This window comes from Choloepus didactylus, chromosome X (assembly GCF_015220235.1).
Source record: "Choloepus didactylus isolate mChoDid1 chromosome X, mChoDid1.pri, whole genome shotgun sequence".
NCBI classification, from domain to species: domain Eukaryota; kingdom Metazoa; phylum Chordata; class Mammalia; order Pilosa; family Megalonychidae; genus Choloepus; species Choloepus didactylus.
In genome coordinates this window covers 43,809,379-43,829,516 of record NC_051334.1, presented here as the reverse complement: position 1 = coordinate 43,829,516, position 20,138 = coordinate 43,809,379, and the positions used below count along the sequence as shown (strand labels likewise).

Genomic DNA, 20,138 nt, shown 5'->3' with positions numbered 1-20,138 from the left:
AGAAAGATTTCTATGCAAATGATTAATTGTAAAGAACACTCACAGCACATGGCAGGGAACTTATACCCAAAGAAAGCTGAGAAGTTATTAAAGAAATGTGTATGTCTATGTATCCTAAATGAAAAACAGGTCAAGGACATGATCAGGTAATTCACAGACTATCAAAGGTAAATAGCCAATAAGCAAAGGAACAAAAGTTCAAACTCATTAAAAAAATGTAAAATGATATAATTAATTGCATTTCAAATTCATTAAGATTTTCAAAAATATTTATATCCTTTGTTGATGAGAATATAGAAAAAATGGACATTCTCAAGCATTTTTTACAACTTTGTTGAGGCATTGTATTGGGGTCCCCAAGACCACCACCAGGTTTGCTGATTCACTAGAAGGACTCATGGGACTCAGTATATAGTCAAATTCACGGCTATGATTTATTACTCTAAAATGGTACAAAGCAAAATCAGCAAAGGGAAATGTGCATGGGGTGAACTCTGGAGGAAACCAACTGCAAGCTTCCAAGAGTCCTCTCCAATTGGAGTCACACAGGACATGCTTCATTCCTCCAGCAAGGAATTGTGACAACTTATGTGAAATGTATTCTACCAGGGAAGCTCATTAAAGACAATGCTCAGTGTATTTATGGGGGGCTGGTCACATAGGCACCCCTTGCCTAGCACTTATCCACATTCTGGACTCCCAGAAAGAAAGCAGGTGTTTGACATAAACAAACCACTGTTTGTACAAACAGCTTAGGCATAGTGAGCCACTTTTTCACTTAGGGAATGGTGGGAACTATCCCAAAATTCGGGTTCCCTGACTCCAGCAAGGGCCAAGTCTGCAAGCAGGCCTTTAAAAGGATAGCAGTCTCAGGCCTGCTATATTAACTCTTCTCTGCACAGGCCATATTCCACTATCACATCATTTATCCATTTCAAATGTACAATTTACCAATGTTTTAGTAAACTTACCAAGTTGCTCAGCCAAAACCATAATTCAGTTTGAGAACATGTACATCATGCCAATAAGATCTCTCATATCCATTTACTATTATTCCCCATCAACCTCTGCCCCCTTCCCCAGGCAACCACTAATCTACTTTCTGTCTCTAGAGATTTGCCTTTTCTGGAAATTTCATATAAATGAAGTTGCACAATATGTGGTCTTTCACTGAGCATGTTTTTGAGGTCATAGCAAGAATCAGTAGTTTGTTCTTTTTATTGCTAACTAGTATTCCATTATACAGATACCTGCATTTTCTTTATCTGTCCAACATTTGATGGACATTTAGGTTGTTTCTAATTTGGGGTTATTATGAATAATTCTGCTATGAAGATTTGTGTGCAAAGTCTTTGTGTGACTGTATGATTTAATTTACCTTGGGTTGATAGCTGTTCCAGTTTCCTAATGCTGCCAGAATGCAAAACACCAGAAATAGATTGGCTTTTTATAAAAGGGGATTTATTTGGTTACACAGTTACAGTCTTAAGGCCATAAAGTGCCTGAGGTAAGGCATCAATAATTGGGTACCTTCACTGGAGAAAGGCTATTGGCATCTGGAAAACCTCTTTTAGCTGGGAAGGCACGTGGCTAGTATCTGCTTGCTCCTAGGTTGCGTTTCAGATCCTCTCTCAGCTCCTGCACGTTCTTCACAGTGTCCCTTGTAGCTGCAGCTAGCTATGAGCTTCTTCTGTCTGAGATTGATAGGGCTCCAGTGAACTAATCAAGGCCCATGCTGAATGGGTGGGTCCATGCCTCCATGGAAGTTATCTAATCAGAGTTATCGCCTATAGTTGGGTAGATCACATCTCCATGGGATCAACCTAATCCAAAGGTTCCAACTTAATCAACACTAATATGTCTGCTCATACAAGATTGCACCAAAGAACATGGCATTTGGGGGACATAATACATCCAAACTGGCACATTCCAACCCCTGGACCCCAAAATGACATGATCTTTCTTTATACAAAATACATTCATCCCATCACAATATCACAAAAACTTAAATCATTTCAGTAACAATAGGTAAGTACAGATCCCATCAAAATCAGTTACAGGCATGGTCTGTCCTAAAGCAAAATTCCCATCTGGCTCTGGACCTGTGAAACTTAGAACAAGTTATCTGCTTCCAATATGCAAAGGAGGGACATCCATAGCATAAACATTCCCATTGTCATAAAGAGAAACATTAAGGAAAACAGGGCTTAAGGGACCAAAACAATTCCTAAAACCCACAGGGCAAACTCCATTAGATCTGAAGGTCTGAGAGTCATTTATAGAACAACATTTTATCCTTGGGGCTTGAGAGGGTGGCAGTCCAACCCTTTCCAAAGGTGTATGCAGCTGCGCTTTTCTCTCCAAATGTTAGGGTGAGTGCTCCAACATATCCACACACTGGGGAGACCACCTTCATGGCCCCACCCCCCTCAATCATTGGAGTGCCTCCCAGACTCTGCCTCTCTGGGGCAAAGGCTCTCCCCTCTCCAAACAGCGGAGTGGTGGCCAGGCTTTCCCCAGTCCCTGGGGAATGTGCTCCACCCTCTCTGGGGACGGGAGCAGCAGCACTCTTCCTGAACATCAAGGCAGAAGACCCATACTCTGACTCCAAGGCAAGCTCACCCTTTCAACGTGCATGGGCTTCTCCACTCTCCCAGCCCAAGACCTCTTAACTCCAGACCTCAATCTCCATGGCTGTGTCTTTGAAGAAATTTTTCCTTCAATTTGTTCCTTTTACACCTCCTCCAGTCCAGACCAGCAGTGGCTCCATTTATACAGATTTCGCAAAAATCTTGTTGGCCTGGCTTGAGGTTTACAGAGGCCAAAACCTTCAGAAAATAGGACTTTCCACATATCCTTTCTGGCTAATTCCATCTCCAATCCTGGCTTGTACTGAAATGGTGGTTGGGTTCCACGCTTGGTTAAATCCTCACATGGGGCTGTAGCCTCTGGGGTCTCACTTTCCTGAAGTCCAGAATTGTCCAAACTGATAGCTTCTGCTTTCTTTGTACACAAGAGTTCATTTCTCAGCTTATCTGTGTCCTACCACATTTTACTATAGGCTGCAAGTAGAAGCCAGGCTACATGCTCCACACATAGTCTAAAGATAACCTCAGCTAAGTATTCCAGCTTGTAGCTTTCAAATTCTTCCTTCCATCTGACACCAGGACACAATTTTGCCAAATTCTCTGACACTTTAAAACATGGATCATCTTTCTTCCAGTTTGCAACATGTTCATTTCTGTTCAAGGCATCATCAGAAGTATCTTTAGAGTCCATATTTCTACCAACAGTCTCTTCAAAGCAGTCTCAGACTTTTCTATCAAGCTCCTCACAATTCTTCCAGAATCTTTCCCTTATCCATTTAAAAAGCTGTTCCAACATGTTTGGTATTTGCAAACTCAGCAGCACCCCACTTCTCTGGTACCAAAATCTGTTCTGCTTTGCTAATGCTGCCAGAATGCAAAACAACAGAAATGGGTTGGCTTTTATAAAAGGGGGTTTATTTGGTTACACAGTTACAGTCTTAAGGCCATAAAGTGTCTGAAGTAAGGCATCAACAACTGGGTACCTTCACTGGAGAAAGGCTATTGGCATCTGGAAAACCTCTGTTAGCTTGCAAGGCATGCTGGTGTCTGCTTGCTCTGAGGTTGTGCTTCAGTTCCTCTCTCAGCTCCTGTGTGTTCTTCAAAGTGTTCCTTGTGGCTGAAGCTAGCTATGAGCTCCTTCTTTCTGAGATTTACAGGACTCCAGTGAACTAATCAAGGCCCATGCTGAATGGGTGGGTTCATGCCTCCATGGACGTTATCTAATTGGAGTTATCACCTACAGTTGGGTGGGTCACATCTCCATGGAAACAACCTAATCCAAAAGTTCCAACTTAATCAACACTAATATGTCTGCCCACACAAGATCACGTCAAAGAACATGGCATTTGGGGGACATAATACATCCAAACTGGCACAATACCTTAGAGTGGAATTGTTGGATGATATAGTATGGTAAATTGAATTATATGCCCCATCTTAGCCATGTTCTTCATCTTAATCCACATTCTTGTGAATGTGAGCCCATTGTAAATAAGACCTCTTGAAGATGCTATTTTTAGTTGAAGTGTGGCCCCACTTAATGAGGGTGGGTCTTAATCCATATTGCTGGAGGCCTCATAAAAGAGGAGAAACCATAAGCCAGAAATTATAGAAGTTCACACAGGAAGAAGCCAAAAGTAGCAGAAACTGGTAGAGCAAGAAAGGAGACAACATTGCCATGTGATGGGAAGCAGAGATACAAGCCAAACTTCCTCAAGGTTTGCCACATCCAGCATCAAAACATGACAGTCTTCAGGGAGAAAGTAAGCCTTACTGATATCTTCATTTTGGACTTCTTCTAGCCTCAAAACTGAGAGCTAATAAACACTTGTGGTATAAGCCAATCCATTGTGCTCTATATGTCATAGCAGCTTGGCAAACTAAGCCATACGGTAAATTTATGTTTCACTTTTTAAGAAATGACAAAACTGTCTTCCAAAACAGCTGCACCATTTTACATTTGCAGAAGCAATTTATGAGGGTTCCAATTTTTCCATATTCTCATCATGATTTGTTAGTTTCCATACGTGTTATTATAGCCATGCTGTTGACTGTGAAGTGGCATCTCATTGTGGTTTGAATTTACATATCCCTAATGACTAATGATGTTGATCATCTTTTCATAAATTTATTTTGATTCCTGTATCTTTTTTTTTGAGAAATAGCTGTTCAAATCTTTTGTCCATTTTTAATTGGGCTCTTTGCCTTCTTATTATTGAGTTGTAAAAATTTCTTGTGTATTCTGGACACAAATTCTTTATCGGATATGTGTTTTGTAAATATTTTGTCCCATTGATTGCCTGACTTTTTATTTTCTTAATGGTGTCTTTTGAAAATATGATGTTTGGGGGTATTGAATCATGTCTCCCACAAGAGGCATGTTCAGGCCCAAACCCTGATCCTGTGGGTGTATACACTTTTGTCAATAGGACCTTTGCCTGTAAGGACTTCAGCCATATTTGATTAAGGACCACATTTGGGCACATCATCAAAGGTCCTATTATATCTCCCTGCTAAAATTGACCATGTTACCATAAAATATCCCTTTTTGTCTCTATTACTCTTGTCTTAAAGTTATTTTCTTTGATATTAATATAGACAGTCCAGTTCTTTTTTGGTTATTTTTTTGTATGGTATATATTTTCCATCTTTTTACTTTGACTCTGTTTGTGTCTTTGAATTGAAACTGTATCTCTTGTAGATAGCATATAGTTGGATCATATATTTTTTTTAAGAAATCCAGTTTGATAACCTTTACTCTGCATAGAGTGTTTAATCCACTTATGTTTAATGCATTGTATGGTAGAATTTACATTTGTCATTTTCCTTTTTACTTCCTAACTATCCTATGCCCCCCTGTGTTCCTCTTTTTCTCAATTATAGCTTTCTTTTCTGTTAAATAGATACTTTCTAGCATACTATCTAAATTTCTTTGGGATTTTTTGTTGTTTTATCACTATGTTTGAAAGTTATTTTCTTAGTGTTTGTACTGGACATTATAATTAGTATCTTAACTTAAACCAATCCATTTTGGATTAATACTCACTTAAATTCAACAATATAAAAAAATTCTCTCCTATATTCCTCCCTTCCCTCTCCCTCTTTTGTGTTATTATTGTCATACAGATTATATCTTTATACATTATAAGCCCATGAACACAGTTTTATTAAAATTTTTTATACAGTTGTCTTTAAACCAGTTAGAAGATGCAAAGAGTTAAGATGTTTTTTTTCTTTTATACTTACCTGTTTGTTTATCTTAGCAATGGTATTTTTTTCTTTGTGTCTATCTCGTGTTCTTTATTTCCTAGCCTGATGGACTCCCTTTGGTGTTTCTCACATGGCATGTGTGCTAGTGAGAAATTCTCTCAGTCTGTTTATCTGGGAATTCTTGTATTTCTTCTTTATTTTTTAATTATTTTTTCAACTTCAAATTTATTTATTTTTAACTGTCTGAATCAAAGATTTTTATTAGTTCTTCTGCCAAACACAGCATTGATTTCCATCTACAATTTTTTAAGTTAAAAAACAATAAGTCAATTTAAAAAAAGGTATGGCCTTGAGCTATGAAGCATTACACTGTTAACACACTGATTGACTGAAAAACCCAGAACATCACTATAAAGATATTAATTATTTTTGGCCCTCAGCAATGAATTGATGAAGCTTTACTGTGACTTCTCCAAAAATGCTTTGCAGCACCTCACACACTGCTAGTACACAGTCTCAAAATCAGAGTCATTCCCATAATAGGGGTCTTCAACAATAAGTTGTTTTTATGGATCATAGCTCCCAAGTAGTTTAATTTTCACTTTTCAGTTTTTAACTTCACTACCTTTTCTATTCAAATCTCTCAGATTACTTTCATCCATACATAGTTGCTCTAGTTTGCTAATGCTGCTGGAATGCAAAACACCAGAAACGGACTGGCTTTTATAAAGGGGGTTTATTTGGTTACACAGTTACAGTCTTAAGGCTGTTAAGCGTCCAAGGTAAGGCATCAACAATAGGGTGCCTTCATTGAAGGAAGGCCAATGGTGTCCAGGAGAACCTGAAAACCTCTGTAAGCTGGGAAGGCATGTGGCTGGCATCTGCTGATCTTGGGTTGAGTTCCAGGTCCTCTCTCAGTTCCTGGGCATTCTTCAAAATATTGCTCTTGGGCCATTTGTCCTCTCTTAGCTTCTCCAGAGCAAAAGTCTGCTTTCAACAGCCATCTTCAAAATGTCTTTCTAAGTTGCAGCAAGTGTCTCAGCCTGCATGGCTCTTTTTAAAGTACTCCAGTAAATCAGTCAAAAGATACACTGAATGGGTGGGGCCACACCTCCATGGAAATAATCTAATCAAAGGTATTACCCACAGTTGGGTGGGTCACATCTTGATGGAAACAACCTAACCAAAGATTCCAACCTAATCAACACTAATATAACTGCCCCCACAAGATTGCATCAAAGAACATGGCTTTTTTTCTGGGGGACATAATATAACCAAACTGGCACAGCCTTCATAAACTTTGTATGTTTGTTCTGTTTACATCTTTTTCAATAAAACTTCTATAACCTCTTTTTTTATTCATTTTATTGAGATATATTCACATACCACGTAGTCATATAAAACAAATCGTACATTCGATTGTTCACAGTACCATTACATAGTTGTACACTCATCACCAAAATCCTTCTATAATCTCTTAATTTCAAATTTCTCTTCTTCCTCGCTAGCAGATTTCTACTGTAGCTTCATCCTGAAGTATTCATCAGTTTTTTGTTTTTGTAACTGAGTTCTTTCTTCCTGGGTATTGTCCCAAAGAAAATGACCCAGAAAAAATTTCCATGCTTGCTTTCTCAATGCATGACAAAATGTCCCTCTAAACATCATTTGCTTCATATTATCTACATTTAAAATTCTTCCTTCAGAGTCAATATTCTTAGTCCACTCTTCCAGTGATACTGGTTCTCTCCTTTGAGGAACAGGTCATTCACCCAAATCAATTTTTGTGGTGACTTCAAATCCTGGTTCTTCTTGTTGATTTATCTTTAGACCTGGAATAGCATCACTGAGAAAATCTGCCATTTCTGAAGGTGGGTGTTCATGAGTAAAGGAATCACTGCCTATCAAACTATCAAAAATGTAGTTTGTGACTTTGGAAAATCCTACCATAGTTGCTGTATAAGGATCCTTTTTAATTTTTTGTATTAAACCATAAGCTGACTCATCATGATTTTCAAAAGACTGTGAAAAACTCTTATTTTGACAATTCACAAGAGTGTTTTTATCCTGTGGAGATTTGCATAATACCACATATTTTTCAAGGGAGTCAATCAGTAGTTTTCTATCCCCTTGATGAAAGTGCAGAGCAAGGAGAACAATGTCATCCTTTAGACAGAATGCCAAATATGACCAGCCCATACCCTCTTTGTTTTGCTTGATTGATTTCAGGTCTGTCAAACTGAACAGGAATGATCATTTGCTTTTCCCATTTTTATGACTTGGAGCATCTCCATTGGTAAGTGGTTTCTTTTTAAATGAAACTGTAGTAACCATGTCCCACTCTGCTTCATAATTGTTCAGATGTTCTGATCCACAATGAGTTCTTTCTTTTGGAGTGTGGGTCCATTCTACAACTGAATTGGAGTTTTTTCCAGCATAGAGAATACTAGAAGAATCCAATGAATCATCCAATGATCTCCAGTCCACTATGACTTCAGCATTCTTTTCCAAAACACATAATATTACTGAAATCAAGCTGTCCTGGTCACTGGTCTTTCCACAAGGTGGGTGAATATATACACCTCCCTGTTCATATATAATCTTTTCCATGCTTGCTGTGCATGCTTGTGATGACATTGTAGCACTTCATGTGTCTCTCAGACTCACAACAACATCCAGCAAAACTAAGAGGGCAACTGGACTGGAAAGGGGTGGGGAGGGGCTCTCTTCTTTATTTTTGAAGGTTAGTTTTGCTGGTTATAAAATTCTTGTTCAATATCTTTTCCTTTAGCACTTAGAATATGTCATCCCCTTGTCTCCTAGCCTCCATGGCTCCTGATGAGAAATCAGTTGTTCATGTCATTGAAGATAGCTTGTATGAGAATAATAATTTTTCTCTTGCTGCTTTCAAGATTTTCTCATTGGTTTTGACTTTTGGCAGTTTGACTATAATGTTTTCTACCATATCATTTAAATAATCTGTTTTTTGCTGTTTTTCTTTTTTTGGTTTAGTTATTTTCATAGTGGCTGTTCTGAGTATTATAATTAACATAATAACTTAAAAGAATGCAGTTTGGATTAATACAAACTTAATTTCAGTAGTATACAAAAACACTTTTTTTGAGTTTATTGAGCTTACTGGATGTATAGATTGCATCCTTACTGGAGTTTATTGAGCTTATTGGATATAAAGATTAATGTTTTTCATCAAATTTAGGAAATTTAAGCCATTATTTCTTCAAATATTTTTTCTCTTTTTCCTCTCATTCTGGGACAGCCCCCCCCCCCATTATATTTAATTGATAAGCTTGATAGTGCCACACAGGTTTCTGAGGCTCTGTTCATTTTTTTTCATATAGTTTTTCTTTCTTTTCCTCTGACTGAATAATCTGAACTGACCTATCTTCAATTTTCCTCATTCTTCTGCCAACCCCTCTAGTGTATTTTTTTTCAATTATTACACTTTATATTTCCAGAATTTATATTTGGTTCTTTTCCATTATTTTTCTCTGTTGATATTCTCTATTTGGTGAGACATAGTTGTCATACTTTCCTTTCATTCTTTAAACCTAGCTTCCTTTTAGTTCTTCAAACAAATTTGTAGTGGCTTATTTAAAGTCATTGTCTACTAAGTCAAAATCTGGGCCCTGGATAAATATTTTATATTGTTTGCTTTTCCTCTACATGTGCTCTATACTTTCCTGGTATTTTGCATGTCTCATAAGGTTTTTAACTGGGCATTTTAGATTATATCTTGTGTCAACTCTGGAATTAGAACCCTCCACCCCACTTTGAGTTTGTTGCTGTTTCTATTTTTTTCCTGTTTTCTTTTTTATTTGTTTAGTGACTTCATAGAGTAACTCTTTAGATTTTGAATTCAGTGCTGTGTGCAATGACTGAGTTCTCTTCCTACTTTTTAAAATTTCTTAAAAAAAATTTAAACCTAGATTCTTACAGGACATATCTGGGTCAGTATAGTTCAGTGGTCAGCCAATGACCAGTCATAAGATTTCCTTAAATACCTTGAGACAGTAAGTCTTTCACCTTTGGTGAGGGGATTTGCATGTGATGGCATGCTTCAAACATCAGGCAGTTTAAGTCAGCCTTAGCTTTCACTTTCTGGTTGTACAGGGCCTCAAATTCAACAAGAGGTGAGTGACTCACCCTCCTTCTCAGTTTTCTGGACATGTGTACAGTCTTGTACATGTACACAGCCTTCTAGACTCTGAAGTTTTTCAAAGTCTCCTCTGATTGGCTAGCTCCCCAGATGTATCTTTAAAATTTTTGACTAGGATCTCATATGCCCCAACTTAAATCATGGTCTTAAGTAGCTGTGATGCTAATGATTCCAGATGATTGCTGCTGTTTTCAGCAATGCCCTGGGAATAGGGCTTATTTTGCAGAGTTGAGCTCTGAGTCAGATTGAATAGCAACAGTAGCCTGGGATTGGAGCATTCATAGAGAGCTGTGGGTCTGGTCAAAATATTGACTGTGCTTTTAACAGAGTTCCAAAAAAGGTCAGATCTCTCAGCTGACTATAAGACTGTCAGCTTTTCATGGCTACCATGGCATTGATCTGGAGAGTCGCCATGGAAGAAGCCTCAAATTAAAATGTAATAAATTCCACAGTTCTTATAAAAGGTTCAGTAGTTTTCCTTGAATGAACACTTTTCCATTTGTTCTGTGCCTTTGGTTAATTTCCAGAGTTCATAAAATGTTGATTTTGATAGATTTGTCAGTACGTTCTTTGCTTTTATGGAGGAGCCAATTCACCAAGATCTTCACTGTACCACTCTGGAAGTCAATTCCATTTCTTATGTTTGAAAATAAGTGAAAAATGGTGTTACTTTCCCAGAGGGCAGATTATGAACCTGAACATAAATAGCAAAAAAAAAAAAAAAAAAAAGAAGTCTGTGGCTTTTTAACTAGCTTATACTTTTTTGAGCAATCATAAGGAAATAATCAAAATTCAGTAAAAAATAATTATTTACAGCTTTATCTATAATAGAGAAAAACATACATATATGAGTATATATGTATACAATTAAATAAATAATACCATGATTTTCAATAAGTACATGGTAATTAACATATAGTTACAGCATAAGAGAATGAACTATCCAAAGTATATTATAAAATGACCAATGTATGAGCCCAATTTTGTAATCATATATTACTATTTATATGATAAATTATATAATACATAAATATTATAAACATATTACAAAATTATGTATTTTATAACATGTATTTTGCAACATATTTTGAGGAACATGAACATATATATATACACATGCACATATATGTATGTGCCTAAACATATAGAGTACATACTGTACTGTTAAAAGTGGTTATCTCTGCTGTAGCTCACACCATATACCAAAATCAACTAAAAATAGATCAAAGACCTAAATATAGGAGCCAGAACTTCAAACTCCTAGAAGAAAACATAGGGAAGCATCTTCAGAATGTTTTGTTAGGCAATGGTTTCTAAGAATTTATACCCAAAGCAAAAACAACAACAAAGGAAAAAAGAGAAATGGGACCTCATAAAAATTAAACTTTTGTGCCTAAGTGGACTTTATAATAAAGTACAATGACAACCTACAGAATGGGAGAAGATATTTGGAAACCAAATATATGATAAAGGTTTAATATCCAGAATATATAAAGAAATTCTACAACTATAAACAAAAAGACAAACAAGCAACTGAAAAAATGGACAAAAGACTTGAATAGACATTTCTCCAAGGAAGATATACAAATATACATGAAAAGATGCTCAAAATCATTCACCATTAGGAACATGCATATCATATCACAATGAAATACCATTTCACACCCACTGTAATGACTACTAAAAAGAAAAACAGAAAATAAGTGTTGGAGAGGATGCAGAGAAATAGAAACATTCATTTTTTGCTGGTGGGAATGTAAAATGGTGCAGCCACTGTAGAGATGGATTGGCAGTTCCTCAGAAAGTTAAGAATTACTATATGACCTGGCAATCCTACTTCTGGTTATATACCTAAAAGAATTGAAAGCAGGGACTCAGATATTTGCACACCAGAGTTCATAGCAGCATTGTTCACAATTGCTAAGAGATGGAAGCAACCCAAGTGTCCACCAACTGATGAATGGATAAACAAAATGTGGTAGATACACACAAAGGAATAATAGTTTGAGAAATGAGACAACAAAGAGGAATGAAGTTTGAGAAATGAGACAAGGAAGAGCCTTGAAGACATCATGTTGAGTGAAATAAGCCAGACACAAAAGGACAAATATTCTATGATCTCACTGATATGAAATAATTAGAATAAGCAAACTCATAGAGCCAAAATTTAGAATATAGGTTACCAGGGGATGATATAGGGGTAGAGAAAAAGGAGTTAATGCTTAAAATGTAAAGAGTTTCCATTTAGGATGATAAGAAGTTTTGGTACTGGATGGTGGTGATGGTAGCACAAATTGTGAACATATTAACAGCACTGAGCTACATGTTTAAACGTGGTTGAAAGGAGAAATTTTAGGTTGTATATGTGTTACTAGAATAAAAATTTAAAAAAAATCCATGGAACTGCAGAACACAGTGTACCTTAAGTCAAACCATAGAATATAGCTAATGGTACAATTATAAAAATGTGCTTTTATCAATTGTAACAAATGTAGCACACAAACACAAGGTGTTAATAATTGGGTGGTATATGGGAATCCTGCATTTTATGCATAATTTTTCTGTAAACCCACAACTTCTCTATGTAAAAAAGAATAAACTAAAAAAGGATGTTTGCTTCCCAATTGAAAAATTATATTGATTTTGGCACTAACTGAAAAGAAAAGCCATCAAATGAAAAGTATAGAGTGTTAAATGACTAAAAATTATAAAAAGCTTTTATAACCTGGAACCTCAAATTACACAGTAACTCAGATGCATTCAAGGAATGTGGAACTTTATGGAAAAGTATAAAGAAGGAAGGTATTAGATTAGAGCAATTTATTTTCATTTTTTTTTTGTTCTGCACTCATCTGTGCTAAATGTAGCAAAACAATAGACTACAGGTGGCAGGCAGTTATTTAAGAGGCAAAAAGTAAAAACTAAGCTATCTACGTCTGTCAAACATCTTTTGGCACAAAAGAAGGGCTTATTATCATCATGGAGGGCATTACACTCATTAATAATTACCTTAAAATGTGCTTTAGTCTTTGAAGAATCTAACAGCAGTAATAACTGTTAGTTCTAATACTTTTGAAAGATAAATTTAATAGATTTGCCAAGATAAAATCTGATAAGTCATGGATTTTTAGCTCAGTCAGGTAGATCACAGTTATACAAGGCCATGGTTTCTTTTCCAAGCTTTTAATCTGGGATAATAGTTACAGTTATTCTATGAGTGTTTTTATAAGATAAGAACTCTAGTATCTAATATATATTGCCCTCCTTAATAATTAAAACAAAACTTTGAGGTCATGTGGTAGATACATGCCAAATATGGCTGCCATCAATTCTTTCTGTATAGGCATGCTGCTCCTCATATCAAAAAATGGAGCCTAACTGTCCTCTCCTTGAATCTGAGCCAATTTTATGATTTGCTTTGTTAAATGGAAATGTGACAGACTAGGCCACAAGAAACCTATCTGCTTCTACATAGGCCTATTTTATCATATTTTTTAATTGTAGAATATAACATATATACATAAAAGTGATAACTTTCCAAGTGCAATTTAACAAGTAGAGAGCAAATTTCAGAGAATATTATAGGTTATAATTCCACAGTTTCAGTTATTTCCTTATTATGAAATAAAACATATATAGAAAAAGGTAATATCTTTCGAAGTGTGATTTAACAAGTAGATAATAGGAAATTTCCAAAGTTGTTATAAGTTAAAATACCATAGTTTCAGTTATTTCCTTATTGTGAAATATAACATATATACAAAAAGGTATAGGTCTCAAATTACAATTAAACAAGTAGCTATAGAACAAATTTCAAAGGATGCTATGTGTTACAGATCCACCATTTCAATTCTTTCCTTCTAACTATTGTGATACCCTAAGAAAAAGAAAATTATATAAAGATTCAGTATTCATAATCCTTTGTTACATTCCTTCTTGTCTGTTTCTACCCCTTCCTCTAGTTTAATCACTTTCCTGATCTTCAGGGATGTTTAGGCAGTGAACACCCTAACCTGCTCATAGTGAAAAGGGGTGTCAACTTTATGAGCAAAGGGGACACATCTAGTTGATATTCTTGAGGATGCTATTGCCTCTGTATTTGGGGACATAGCTGGCATAGGAGCACTCTGAAGGATTTAAGTTTCTGATGAATCAATTTTGTGAGTGAAACTTTTATAGTCTCAGGGATCTGGGTATTCTTTAAGGTTTTCAGGACTACTGTTGACCTGGGCTTATACTATGGTAATTTGACACATCTAGGTGAAGCTAGCATAGGAGTAACCTCCAGCACAACCTCTTGACTCTATTTGAATTCTCTTAGCCACTAAAGCCTTATTTTGTTGCCTTTCTTTTTCTCCTTTTGGTCAAAAAGGCATTCTCAACCCCTCAATTCCAGGGTAAGGCTCATTCCCAGAATCCATGTCCCACATTGCCAGGAAGGCTCATTCATTTTGGCGGTCCTGTCTCATGTCAGGGGGAGGGTGATGAATTTATTTGCAGAGTTAGGCTTAGAGAGAGAAAGTCCACATTTGAGCAACAAAAGAAGTTCTCCCATGACCCAAAACAACTTTGTCATCCCTTAATTATTTGTCCCTAGAATTTGTGTATTATTAGCATGGTATTCCTATTAATTATAGTCCCTAGTATGCAATGGGTAGATTTTTCCCATGTACCCTTCTGTTGTCAACTCTCTGTGCTAGTGTCATACCTTAGAAGTATGTCATGCAAGCACCTATCTATATTTGTGGTGCTAATCTGTGGGAAACGTGCCTTTAAACAACCCTTTCATTCTTATTCACCTTCAATGCAGCTCTGATACTTATAATCCCATTAACCAACAATCATCACCCCTACCCATTACCATACCTTTGAATTCAACATCATTAACATATCTGAACATATTAGATTATCATTCTCCCTCACTAGCTACTGTCTATCACTAGGTCCCCAATATTCTTGTAACACATTGATTTTACATTGTTCAGATAGTTCATACAAGTGGCAATATACTATATCTCTCCTTTTGTGTCTTATTTCACTCAGAATTATATCTTCAAGGTTCACCCATGTTGCCATATGTTTCAAGACCTTGTTGCTTCTTAATGCTGCTTAGTATTCCATTGTATGTATATAGCACATTTTGTTTAATCACTCCTCTGTTGAGGGACACTTGGATTGTTTCCATCTCTTGACAATTGTGAACAGTGCTGCTATGAACATCCGTGTACAAATGTCTGTTCATGTCACTGCTTTCAAATCTTCTGGGTATATACCAAAAAGTGGAATTGCTGGATTGTAGGGTAATTCAATATTTAGTTTCAGGAGAAACAGCCAAACTGTCTTCCAGAGTGGCTGTACCATTATACAGTCCCACCAGCAATGAATAAGAGTTCCAATTTCTCCACATCCTCTCCAGCATTTGTAGTTTCCTGTTTGTTTGCTGGCAGCCAATCTTACTGGTATGAGGATCATATCTCATTGTGGTCTTGATTTGCATCTCTCTAATAGCTAGTAAAGAACATTTTTTCATGTGTTTTTTTAGCCATTTGTATTTCCTCTTCAGAGAATTGTCTTCTCATATCTTTTGCCTGTTTATAATTGTGCTGTCTGTACTATTGTCATTGAGATGCAGGATTTCTTTATATATGCAAGATATTAGTCTCTTATCAGATACATGCTTTCCAAATATTTTCTCCCATTGAGTTGGCTGCCTCTTCACCTTTTTGGCAAATTTCTTTGAGGTACAGAAGCTTGGGATTTTGAGGAGTTCCCATTTATCTATTTTTTCTTCCATTCCTTGTGCTTTGGGTGAAAGGTCAAAGAAACGACCTTCTAATACTAATTCTTGAAGATGTTTCTCTACATTATTTTCTAGGAGTTTTATGGCACTGTCTCTTATAGTGTGGTCTTTGATCCAGTTTGCATTAATTTTTGTATAGGGTATGAGGTAAGGGTCCTCTTTCATTCTTTTTGTTATGGCTATCCTGTTCTCCTGGTCCTATTTGCTGAAGAGACTATTCTATCCCAGTTCAGTGGATTTGGAGGCCTTATCAAAAATTGGTCAACTGTATATCTGGAGTCTATTTCCAAACTCTCAGTTTGATTCCATTGATCAATATGTCTATCTTTAAGCCAATACCATGCTGTTTTGACCACTTTGGCTTTATAGTGGGCTTTAAGGTCTGGAAGAGTAAGTCCTCCCACTTATTTCTTCTTTTTTAGGATGTTTTTGACAATTCAAGGCCCTTTTCCCTTCCAAATAAATTTGATAATTGGCTTTTCCAAGTCTGAAAAGCAAGTTGTTGGAATTTGGATTGGGATTGTGTCAAATCTGTAGATCACTTCAGGTAGAATTGACATCTTAACAATATTTACATTTCCTATCCATGAGCATGTAATATTTTTCCAACTATTTAGGTCCTTTTTTATTTCTTTTGGTAAAATTTTGTAATTTTCTATGTAGAGGTCTTTTACATCCTTGTTTAAGTTTATTCCTAGGTACTCAATTTTTTTAGTTGCAATTGTGAATGGAACTTGTTTTTATTGCCCTTTCAGTTAGGTCATTACTAGTATATAGGAACATTACCAACTTATGTGCATGAATCTTATATCCCACCACTCTGCTGAATTTTGTTTATTAGCTCAAGTAGCTTTGTGGTCAAATTCTCAGGATTTTCCAAATATAAGATCATGTAATCTTACTGTGAAAGTTTTACTTTTTCCTTTCCAATTTGGATACCTTTTATATCTTTATCTTGGCAAATTGCTCTGGCTAGAACTTCTAGCACAATGTTGAATAATAGAGGTGACAGTGGGCATCCTTGTCTCATTTCTGATCTCAGGGGAAGGCTTTCAGCCTCCCACCATTGAGTACTATGCTAGCTGTGGGTTTTTCATATATGCCCTCCATCATATTGAGGAAGGTTCCTTCAATTCCTACCTTTTGATGTGTTTTTATCAAAAAGGATGTTGAATTTTGTCAAATGCTTCTTCAGCATCTATCGAGATGATAATTTGATTTTCCCTTTTCATTTGTTAATGTGTTGAACTAGATTAATTGATTTTCTTATGTTGAATCACCCTTGCATGCCAGGAATGAGCCCCACTTGGTCATGGTGTATAATTCTTTTAATGTGCATTTGGATACAACTTGCACGTATTTTGTTTAGGATTTTTGCATTCATTAGGGAGATTGGCCTATAGTTTTCATTTTCTTGTAGTGTCTTTATCTGATTTTGGTTTCAGAGTGATATTAACTTAATAAAATGAGTTAGTCAGTGTTCCTTTTCCTTCAATTTTTTGAAAGAGTTTGTGCAGGAATTTTTATATAGGGTGTGAGGTAAGTTCCTCTTTCATTCTTTTTGGAGAGTTTGGTAAAATTCCCCTGTGAAGCCATCTGGCCCTGGGCTTTTATTTGTAGGTAGATTTTTGATGACTAATTGGATCTCTTTGCTTGTAATCAGTTTGTTGAGGTCTTCTATTTCTTCTTGGGTCAGTCTAGGTTGTTCATGTGTTTCCAGGAAATTGTCCATTTCCTCTAAATTGTCTAGCTTGTTGGCATACAGTGGTTCATAGCATACTCTCATGTTTGTTTGTTTTTTTATTTCTTCAGGATCTGTAGTAATTATCTCCTTCTCATTTCTGATTCTGTTTATTTTGGTCTTCTCTCTTTTTGACTTTGTCAGTCTAGCTAAGGGTCTGTCAACCTTGTTGATCTTCTCAAAGAACCAACTTTTGGTTTTATTTATTCTCTCTATTGTTTTTTTTTTTTTTTTTTTTTTGTTCTCCAGCTCATTTATTTCTGCTTTATTCTCTGTTATTTCTTTTCTTCTACTTGCTTTAGGTTTAGTTTGCTGATCATTCTTTAGCCTTTTCAGTTGTTCAGTTGGGTCTTTAATTTTAGCTCATTCTTGCTTTATGATATATGTATTTAGAGCTCTAAGTTTCCCTCTCAGCACTACCTTCACTACATCCCACAGGTTTTGATATGTTGTGTTCTCATTTTCATTCATCTCTAGATATTTACCCATTTCTCTTACAATTTCTTCTTTGACCCACTGGTTGTTTAAGATTGTGTTGTTTAACCTCCATATATTTCTGAAAGATCTGGTTTTGTTTTTTGTTTTTGTTTTTGTTTTTTTTTTTTGTGGTTGTTGATTTCTAGTTGCATTCCATTGTAGTCAGAGAATGTGCTTTAAATATTTTAAATATTTTAAAATTTATCCAGACTTATTTTGTGTCCCAACATATGCTCTATCCTGGAAAACATTCCATGGGCACTAGAGAAGAATGTGTATCCTGGTACTTCGGGATGTAACAATCTATATATGTCTGTTAAGTCTAATTCATTTATCATATTGTCTTGGTTGTCAATTTCCTTATTGGTCCTCTTTCTAGTTGTTCTATCTATAGAAGAGAGTGGTGTATTGAAGTATCCCACTATTATTGTAGATCTGCCTATTGCTTCCTCCAGTTTAGCCAATATTTGTCTCATGTATTTTGGAGCTCCTTGATTGGGTGCAGAAGCATTTATAATTGTTATTTCTTCTTGGTGAATTATTCCTTTTATTAATATATAGTGTCCTTCTTTATCTCTTATGACAGCTTTGCATTTAAAGTCTATTTTTTCCAATATTAGCATAGTTACTCCAGCTTTCTTTTGATTGTATTTTGCTTGGAATATTTTTTCCCATGCTTTCACTTTCAGTCTGTTGCACAGTATCTAAGATGAGTCTCTTGTAAACAGCATATCTCTGGGTCATATCTTTTAATCCATTCTACCAGTTTGTATCTTTTAATTGGAGAGTTTAATCCATTCACATACAAAGTTATTATTGTGAAGAGAGTTCTTGAACCAGCCATCTTATCCTTTAGTTTTTAGTTGTTAGATCTATTTTTTCCCTCTCTCTTTTTTTCCTTTAAGTTACCCTTACTAATAACACTTCAGTTCTGTGTTCTTCCCAGACCTCTCTATCCATTTTTTTTTCTCAGCTGGTAGAACTCCCTTTAGTATTTCTTGCAGGTCAGGTCTCTTGTTAACAAATTCTTTCAGCATTTGTTTGTGAAAATTTTAAACTCTCCCTCAATTTTGAAGAACTTTGCTGGATAAAGAATTCTTAACTGGCAATTTTTCTCTTTCAGAATCTTAAATATATCATACCTCTGCCTTCTTCCCCCCATGGTGCCCACTGAATAGTCAGTACTCAGTCTTATGTTGTTTCCCTTGTATGTGGTGAATTGCTTCTCTCTTGCTGCTTTCAGAAGCCTCTCTTCTTCAGCATTTGACAATATAATCAGTATATGTCTCAGAGTAGGTTTATTTGGATTTATTCTATTTGGAGTTCATTGGGCATCTTTAATTTGCATATTTATGCCATTTACAAGGGTTGGGAAGTTTTCTCCAACAATTTCTTTGAATACTCTTCCTAACCCTTTACTTTTCTCTTCTCTTTATGGAACACCAATGATTCATATTTTTGTGTGTTTCATGTTGCCCATCTTTTCCATGAGATTTCAAATGTTTTTATTTTTTTCACCATTGATTCTTTTATGCTTTCACTTTCCATCACCCTATCTTCAAGGTCGCTAATTTGTTCCTCTACTTCTTCAAATCTGGTGTTATGTGTTTCAAGAATATTTTAAATTTGATTAACAGTATCTTTAATTTCCATAAAATCTGCTTTTATTTAATTTACTCTTGCAAATTCTTCTTTATGCTCTTCTAGGATCTTCTTCATGTCTTTTATATACTGAGCCATAATAATGATATTTGTGTGTAGTTCTTTGATTAATTGCTGCAAATTTTGTGTCTGTTCTGGCTTTTCAATTTGTTCATTTCACTTGTCCATATCTTCTATATCCTTCAAGTGCTTTGTAATTTTCTGCTGGCTTTGGAGCATTTTCTTGTCTTGATGGGGTTATTTTTGGAAGTGCAGAACTAATAAAACATTTATATATAATTTGGTTTGCTGGTGTGCAGTTTCCCAATCCTACCATGAGTTGGTGTTCTTGAGGCACAGCTTGCTGGAGTGCAGTTCCCGGAACCTACCAGCAGGTTGCATTCTTGAGGTATAGCTGGATTGCAATTTCCCTAACCTACCAGCAGGTGACACTCTCAAGTAAGTCTTCCCTGAACTTCTCTTGTGTGGTATGTGGAGTCCAAACTG

General features: G+C 35.9%; 1 pseudogene; it reads right to left on the bottom strand.

The window, feature by feature from the left end:
- Nucleotides 1–7,089: 7,089 nt before the first annotated feature.
- Nucleotides 7,090–8,393, bottom strand: LOC119522097 (annotated as a pseudogene).
- Between the last annotated feature and the right edge of the window lie 11,745 nt (nucleotides 8,394–20,138).